Source organism: Acinonyx jubatus, chromosome B3 (assembly GCF_027475565.1).
Source record: "Acinonyx jubatus isolate Ajub_Pintada_27869175 chromosome B3, VMU_Ajub_asm_v1.0, whole genome shotgun sequence".
NCBI classification, from domain to species: domain Eukaryota; kingdom Metazoa; phylum Chordata; class Mammalia; order Carnivora; family Felidae; genus Acinonyx; species Acinonyx jubatus.
The window spans coordinates 7,951,033-7,960,042 of NC_069386.1; the positions used below are offsets into that span (position 1 = coordinate 7,951,033).

Genomic DNA, 9,010 nt, shown 5'->3' on the forward strand with positions numbered 1-9,010 from the left:
GAAAGACAGAGGATGATGCATTTTAAGAGGGAACCGATCAAGGATGACTCAGATGGTGAACAGGACTTCTCTGCTTTTATGCATCTACTTTTAAAGATTCAATATTATCTTAAGACACCTCCCCCCCCCCATACATAGCAGAGAGCAAACTAAAAAAAAAAAAAAACCCACGGGCTTGATTAGGGAGGAGAGGTAGAGGAGTAAATGGCATACTTTAGTGTAGGTGGCAATTTCATGTAAAATAGAGGAATAATAAATATGTTTTTATTTTTTCAGACATAAGCACTATGTTTCAGGTGGTAAAGGTGAAGCGTTTAAGAGCTTTTTAAAAAGGAACGACTAAAACTCCTTAAGATCCCAATTGTTCACAGAATTTATGCAGAGATGAACGCATTTGCCAGTATAGACTGTTAAAAGCAAAATGGTTGGAGATCGACTCCACGGTTACCCACCTGCCTGGTGCAAGGTTGTGCGTTTCCTCAGCAACTGGGATAACATCGTAACCACTTAGAGTGATGCTGCTTCAGGTCGTAGTGATGCTATCAGCTGTTGCCAGGGCAACACAAAACCTTGACCTTCTGAGACCTGGCAGGCAAGGAGTGGAGAAATACAGCTTTTGAAGCCTCCTTGGAGGCATGTTCCTGAAGAAAGGGATATAATTCTGTATCTGGCTGCCACTGGATATTTATTAAATTTACATACACATATAAACAAATGAATTTCTACTAAATAATGTATAGGTGCTTGCAAGTTGTCTCTCTTTGGTAGGTAGTGGGTACTTCTGTATCTGTAAGTGCTGTTTTTATCTCCTCCGTGGAATTTACTAGTCGACAGGTGGTGGTGGGATACTTCCCCCAGTCCTCCCAGGATCACCAAGTCCTCAGGCTTCATCCCTCTGGATGCAGAGCCTGGAAGAGGACACTGAAGGAGGATAGTTATGCAATTATTTAATTTTATTTTTTTAAGTTTATTTATTTATTTTTGAGAGAGAGAGAGAGAGAGAGCACGAGAGCTTGAGCAGGAGAGGGGCAGAGAGAGAGAGAATTCCAGGCAGGCTCCATGCTGTCACCACAGAGCCCGATGTATGGCTCGAGCTCCTAAACGGTGAGATCATGACCTGAGTCGAAATCAAGAGTCCGACGCGTAAACTGACTGAGCCACCCAGGTGCCCCGAGGGGTAGCTCTGCAATTATTTTAAAACCATTTTACATGTAGGAGAGCTAGGTCCCAGGGCAAGTGAGGAGATCTGCTCAGGGTCACGCAGCTTTGGGGGAAGAGAAGTGGGATTTCACTTTTCCTGCGTGTAATTTATCCCATCTCCTCTCTCTACTGGCTACCTTGTCTTTGGTGGGCTGTACACATATCATGGGGTCCTTTTAGCCTTTGCTTCTGCGAGACATTTCCTCGACTTGTAAGGTACCATCTTTCTTGAAACCTTTCAACATTACTTTTAACCACATCGTCATTGTCTTCTAACGTAAAGGGTTTTGAAAGGGAAGGCAGGAGGCACCTGTCTACGCCCCTGCGGGCTCATGATGACCCCGAGCGCCTCCACTCTGGAGCTGACCCGAAGTGGTGCTAGTCGCTCCTCAAAGTACGTGGGGTCCTCATCTTTAAAGAGGTTCACCACGTGCTACCTCAAGATACGCCACTTGGGCCTATTATTTTGAGCTGAAGGCGCTTGAGAAACAGCAGATGCAGGAACAGCTCTCTGATCGTCCCCTTTCCACCTAAGAGCAGGTTGTAAAATTTCCCACGAGAAAGGTGTCCTCCCTGTACCGGGAAGAGAACATTCTTATCACTGGAAATTGGGAGGCGATGCCGAAAGAGATTTGTCCAAACAAACCTACGAAAAACTCCTTATCTTCTGTTAGCTTCCCCCATATATTTCCCAGTCACCGTCCCCACAATTTACTGCCCCGATCCCAAGCCCCTTTGTCTTGTCACATCCCTACAACTTATTGTTCTTCAAAAAGCTTTTGGGTCTGATGCCTTCTTGGGCTTCTAACTTTTCTTATGAAGGCTCTCATGCATGTAAAAATGTTAATTACGACTTGTATGCTTTTCTCCTGTTGACCTATCTTCTATTAGTTTACCTGAGGCCCAGTCGCAGAACCTGAAAGGGTAGGAGCAAGTTTTTCTTTCCCTACATCATCGCGGACATTTCCCCAGCCTACTTCTTGAGGAGTGGTCTCAGCTCCCTGTGGTATGCTGCACACCGAGAACCCATGGGAGAGACTCCATCTTTTAAGCCACATCATTGTTAGGTGGAGAAGTCACCTGGTCAATTAATATATTTTTAAATTTTTAATGTTTATTTATTTTTGAGAGAGAGAGACAGATGGTGAGCATGGGAGGGGCAGAGAGAGAGGAGACACAGAATCCGAAGCAGACTCCAGGCTCTGAGCTGTCAGCGCAGAGCCAGATGCAGGGTTCGAACTCATGAACTGTGAGATCATGACCGGAGCCAAAGTCGGATGCTTAACCGACTGAGCCACCCAGGCGCCCCCACCTGGTCAATTAATGTTTTAAAGGGATGATTTAGGCATTATAAATATGCCTTTTAGGCAAGCCCAGTTTCCCTTTCCTCATCAGTAAAACAGGGGCAATATTTTCTACCTGTCTGTAAATGTATGAAGATATTAAACAAAATGCTTGGACTTTTATTCATCACTGTATGCTTGCCCCCCACCAAGTTAATTTTGATGGTGCTCAATTGTTACTTCTCATTCATTCAGGGTTTCTTTTCTTTTTATGATTACAATAACACCCTTAATAATGCACCGTGAGGAGAAAGGGATTCTGAAAAGCTCACCTTTCTGAAAAAAATGAATATGGGTCCTATTTATTTGCAGTGGTTCTATTTTAATACTGACACAACAGGCTGAGTGATTGCCTAGGGGAGGGGAGTAAGATGCTATTCTAGATGCAAATGATAAGGCCATCTTGCACCCAGCGAGTATATAATGAGGGGAAATCAGACCATTACTGGGACTCAAGACCGCATAAACCATGCTTTGAGTATACTCTGGTCCATGATGAAAGACTCTTTTCACGATTCCATTCCTCAGGAAAGAGAGTACCTCTTTTTTCTTCCCTTCTGGTAATTGCATTTTTGGACACAATTGCCTGTTATCTCTAGGCATCCCACAGGTGGGGATATCGGATTCCATTGAGGATTTGATGTAGCTGCTCTCTCCTTGGCTCCTTTGTGGTGCTAAACGCCATTTTGCTGAGTAATCAGCATGTTTTCTGAATGAATGTGGCATGCCATCCCGCAATTTGTTTACTCAATTTCATGAGTTCCATTCCTTGAAAGGTGAAGAGCCGAGATTTTAGGAATAAATTTGCAATGGGTTCTTCACAGAAGCTTGCTTGTTACTTACAGAGGCAGAGACTATTAAAATGCAAAGAACTTGGAAAAAAAAAAGAACTCCGTTACTTTGGATCACTGAAGATCACCCTTGAATCAATGTAATTTACTTAAATTACTGAGTGGAACTTAAAATTCTGGGTTTCACACTTAGCTCATAAGGTATTTTTTTTTTTTTTTTCTGGCACTTAAACTTTCTCCAAAGCTACTGTTTGGCTTTCTGAGGTAGATTCAAGAAAGCCTGATGGATGAAAATCCAGATTTGCAAAACAGATCAATTAGTGGACCAGTATGCCAACCACAGAGAAGAAATTCACAATGTGGCTCTTTAAATAATATAATGCTTCCTGGTGAGTTTGAAATAGAATTTGACTTTCTGCGTTATTATAGGTGAAGAAACTGCGTTATTATAGGGCACTGTCTCCCAAATATAAAAATTTGATTCCCACACAACCTTTTAGGAATACATGTATTATGTAAAGGACAATCTGTATTGTAGAGAATGATGTGAAGGATACAAAATCTCAGTAGGAAAACCGTCAGAAGACTTGAGACTCAGTTATGAAATCCTTGAGTTTCCCAACTGCAGACTTTCTAGTTTCAGACATTCTAGTTTCTCAGTGTATCACCAAACTATGAAAACTAAGGAAAGCCAGAGCGCCTGGGTGGCTCCGTCGGTTAAGGGTCCGACCTCAGCTCAGGTCATGATCTATTGGTTTGCAAGTTGGAGCCCTGCATTGGGCTCTGTGCTGACAGCTCAGAGCCTGGAGTCTACTTCGGATTCTGTGTCTCCCTCTCTTTCTGCCCTTCCCCCACTTGTGCTCTCTCTGTCTCTGTCTCTGTGTCTCTCTCTGAAAGATAAATAAACATTAAAATAAATAACTAAATAAGTGATGTTGTTAAAACAAACAAACAAACAAACACACAAAGAAAAGCCAAACAGGCATCTTCTGGAAATATCTCTGTGTTTATCTATAGGCGGATACCCAGTCTAGCCAACAGAATCAAAAAAAGAGGAAGCGTATGAACAATGATATTTCATATGTAGACTGTTTCTTCCTTGCTCACTTCACCTACCCGAAAATCTTGTCACTGCCCAAGGTGGCCTTATATTTGGTGGGACTCCATTCTCTTAGCCACAGTGAATTGCTCTCGTGGTAGATTCCACTCCAAATCAAGCCATCTCGTTACTCCCTCTATCAAGTTGAATTAAACAACAAGGACATCAAGTCAGTCCAATGGTTCTGGGTGCTGGAACCAGAACGTCAGGACTACTGGCTTGATAAGTATGTTCAATTATATGAACAGTAATAAGGGAACTGAAAAACGAAGCTCAGAGGATAGAAGTGTGCTCAAAGAGAAGCAGCATACAGGAGCCAGGTCGCAAAGAGTTTTGCTTGAAAACTCAGTATGATAAGATCCTGACTCTACTCTCTCTCCTTCATATTAATGAACATTTCTTTAGGTTGAACTTTTTACTGGAGCTAGTTCTGAGTGAGTTTGAACTCCCTTGCTAGTTAAGGAGCTCTGAGCATACTAGGGTTCCTTGTTTTAGAACTAGCCTTTGGTCAGAGAGTTTAATTCCATCACTGACATATTCTGAATGTGTTAACAAATGAAAAAAAATCATTCCGTCATTGACTTTCAGCCAGATCCGGGGGGCACTGGAAATTCATCCATTTGAGGAACCCTCAAACCATTGCTTGGGGATCACCCTAACCTTCCCTACATTTTCTGTGAATGTCTGGGGCTTATATCTTCCCAGGTCCATTATACTCTGACCTCCTATATCTGCATATACTAGTTCATTTACCCCCTCCATTGGCATAGATTCAACACTCTCTCGGCCCTTTACACTTTCGAAAGATAATCCACTCAACATGAAGTTCTTGTAAAGTGAATTTATTTAAGCACTGGGGGTCATGGGAGGACTTCTTACCATGCACTCTACAGCAAAATAGAAACAGACAAAAAACTCCAAATCTTTCAAAACATTGTCTTGGGTAACTCTATTTTCCCTTTCAGCCACTCTATCACCAGGATTTTGTTTTTTTGAAATATTTTTTGCATGCCCCACTCCCTTTTATATCCTCTTCTGTATCCTCACCCCTCCCCGTCTCTTGTCTATCCTCTCTTTCCTTGTCTGCCCTTTATCTCCTTAGACAGAAATCCCTCCTCATTTTTCAGGCAGATTAGGTTAGTTTTCTTTCCTTAAATTTTTTTTTAATGTTTATTTATTTTTGCAAGAGAGAGATACAGCGTGCGAGCGGGGAAAGGGCAGAGAGGGAGACACAGTTGAGATCATGACCTGGGCTGAAGTCGGGCACTTAACTGACTGAGTCACCCGGGCACCCCTAGTTTTCTTTTCTGAAAACTTGGCAACAGCCAGGTTTTATGCCTTCACACTAAAGGATGCTATAGGAATTTTCTCAAAGTTAGTGTCCGTTAAACAGAATTCTAATGCCAGCCACCAAGATAATAGAGGTGGTGGTAATGGCAGGAGTGGTCAGTCTGTCCCAATACCCGGGTATGTCTATGCACATCATTTAGACTTTATGCCATCGGTGATTTTCAACTGTCCCTCTTAGTGCTGAGGTTATAGAAGCATCTCGGGAGCCACCACACAGAGTGGAGTGGCTGAGCATTGCAGGATCCTGGATCTTCTGGATTCACTTAAACCAGAGCAGCACGGAGAGTATGTGCTTCACACAATGGAGTTCTACTAAGAGTATTTTTAAAGAGAAAGGTCACACTACTAAAAATAGCTTATAACCTCCTGAAGTAAGAAATGAGAATCCACAGAAGAATTTTAAGCAGAGAAGTGATAATAAGCTTTAATCCTTTGTGGCTGGACTGGGATGAGAATCTCTGGGGCCAGTGACTGCAGTTAAGAGGTTAGTCTAGGAGTCCCACAAAGTGATGGGGGCCTGAGCTGAGAAGGTAGCAGTCATAACAGAGAGCTGTTCTGGAGGAAAAGTCACTAGGCCCGGTGGTCAATTTGGCTTTGGAATCTAAGGCAGAGGAAGGCATCATGTATCTATGAAGTTCCTAACCTGGTGACTGGGTGGATATTGGTGCTATTATGGGGAGGAGGGGACACAGTAGGAGAACTTGATTTTGGGGGGTGTGTGAGAATTGAGTTTCAATTTTTAATATTTTGAAATCATGGTGTTTTCTGGATGTGCATCTGGAAATGTCTAGTAGCCAGGTAGACGTGTGTGATCTATTGCTCAGGAGAGAGGTTGAATTGGAGCCATGGGTCTGGGAATCACAGTGAGCAAGGGTCTCTGTGGGGGCAGGGGGGGCATGCTGTGGGGAAGATGTGGAATGAGAAGAGAAGATTTTTTTTAATGTTTATTTATTTTTGACAGAGAGAGAGAGACAAAGATGAGAGAGAGAGAGAGAGAGAGAGAGAGAGAGAGAGAGAGAGAGAGAATGAATGAGCAGGGGAGGGGCAGAGAGAGAGACACACACACAGAATCTGAAGCAGGTTCCAGGCTCTGAACTGTCAGCACAGAGCCTGACAAAGGACTCGAACCCACGAACTGTGAGATCACGACCTGAGTTGAAGTCTGACCCTTAACCCTAACCTTAACTTAGGCACCCAGGTGCCTGAGAAGACAAGATTTTTGAGTGTGAGATCCTGGAAAGGTGCATCCTTAGAGCCAGCAGGAGAAACAGAGGGGCCTGGGAGGGAAGAGTCAGATAGTCAAGAAGTGAAACCAAGGGAAAAGTTCTGGAAGCTAAGAGAAGGTTGGAATGGACAGCTGGGCTAAATACCAACGTGAAGTTATGCGGGCTGCAGTCTGGACCTGACACCTAGGATGTTGCGGAAGAAATCTAGGAGGGCACTGGCTGCAGGAAACAGGTGAGCAGAGGTGTCACCAGGATTGGACAAAGGGAGAAAGGGGAACAGTAAGTGCCATCATTTTGAGGACAGCTGGAGGCGAAGAGGAAGGAATGAGGGTAAAAGAGACAAGAGTCAAAGAAAGAGAGGGCCTGTATGATGCACAAGGGACTCATAGGAAGTTAGAATCAATGGGATTGTAAGCAACAGGGGAGGAGCTCACAGTGGGGAAGCGTGAGTCCCTCCAAGAAGATTAAGGTAAAGAGAAGTTAGGAGGTTGCTTGGAATTCTAAGTGTTTATTATTAGTAGTATTTGTAGCAGTAGTAGTATTTTAATTTAAAAAAGTGCTTTTCATCAATTCATTTATGAAATCTATAGCTCTGAAATTCACATCACAGGGGTGCCAAAGGAGAAGCTGAGGGAGCGATCCATGATTTCCAGTACCTCCTCAGCGCATTGCAAAAGGATGCTTCAGAACATGGGGTGACCCTGCCCTCAAACAGCAGAGGCAATCTTAATGGCATCAGCCTGGTGACAGAAAGGGGCCGTGTGGTTATCAGACAGTTTAGCACATGGCTGATTTCATGGTGGAAAAAAGTGAACTGATTGGAAAACAAACAAATAAAAAAAGTTAGATTGTTGGAGTCATTCAGACAGTCTCAGGGACTATAACTCAATTGGAACAAATGAGGAATAATAAAGTTTGCATCTCTGCGTCAACACAGAAGCAGCCAGCTGAAAAGTAAAATAAATACATAAATAAAAAGGAAATGACATGTTGGAAAATCAACTATTTATGTGATACAGTTCTATGCAAGTATGTCTGATACCTGTTTTTCGCTGAATTACAGAATGAACCAATTGTTGAAAGCGTTGTGTAGATGTGGCCCAAACTGAATGTACGCAAGGCCACTTTTGCTTCCTTACCCACAATCTAGGAAATAGACTGCACCCAGAAATAGTTGTTCTTGTTCTTGGGAGGGTGGGGGTAAGCAGACTGGGGCAGGGTGGTGGGGTCAGGGGTGGGAGCTTACTGGATGGAGTAGGCTGTTATGATGGTGTAGTTGTAATGGAGATTTAACTTACTGATGACAGTAGGGACTCACGAGAGTTTTTAATTACACCTAGATAGTGTAGTTCAAGCAGCAACCAGGTGACTAACGGGGGTTGGGTTATGACTTCATAATCCACACAGCTAGCCTTCCACCTTATGCATGCTAACCGGCAGACATTAGATTTTCTCACTCGATAACCTCTTTTTATAATCAGAGCAGACCACTTTATTAAAACAGCTAAGCACAGCCATGGTAGAGCCCTCAGTGTTTAAAGAACACAGACGTAAACAGAGAGCAAGATTTCGAAGAATCAAACACTCAAATACAATTGGATGTTTTAGACGTTTGCTCCAGTTTTTATAAATACAACACTGGGATGATGGACTGCATAGTTCCATAATGCCCTCACAGGAAATACTAACTAGAGATGAGTGTGCACACTGACTGAGTGTGCTTTGCACCCCCCCCCCCCACCTTTTAGTGGTAGCTGGATTCCACGGAATATCACCGGCCGACCCAAAGGCCTCCTCTTGCCTTGTAACCAATAGCTCTTGGACCACCACGCTGATGAACTCTTGGGAACAAAAGTTCTTGTACTCTTCGCAAGAGTCTGCTAGCTGTGAGCAAGGCAAAAGTTAACTGTAAGAACTGGTTTTAAATGAGTTGATCAGTGGCAAGTAGCTTGAACAATAAAACTTCTGAAGACCAGCCCATCCTGGGCAGCCTCCTGTTTC

General features: G+C 43.3%; 1 long non-coding RNA gene across 1 annotated transcript; it reads right to left on the reverse strand.

The window, feature by feature from the left end:
• Positions 1-3,013: 3,013 nt before the first annotated feature.
• On the reverse strand, positions 3,014-8,365 carry LOC128316188 (uncharacterized). Its single transcript, XR_008299775.1, has 2 exons — positions 8,256-8,365; positions 3,014-3,415 (listed from the first exon to the last, which is right to left on the reverse strand). It is a non-coding gene; the product is annotated as an uncharacterized LOC128316188 (long non-coding RNA).
• Positions 8,366-9,010: the final 645 nt, after the last annotated feature.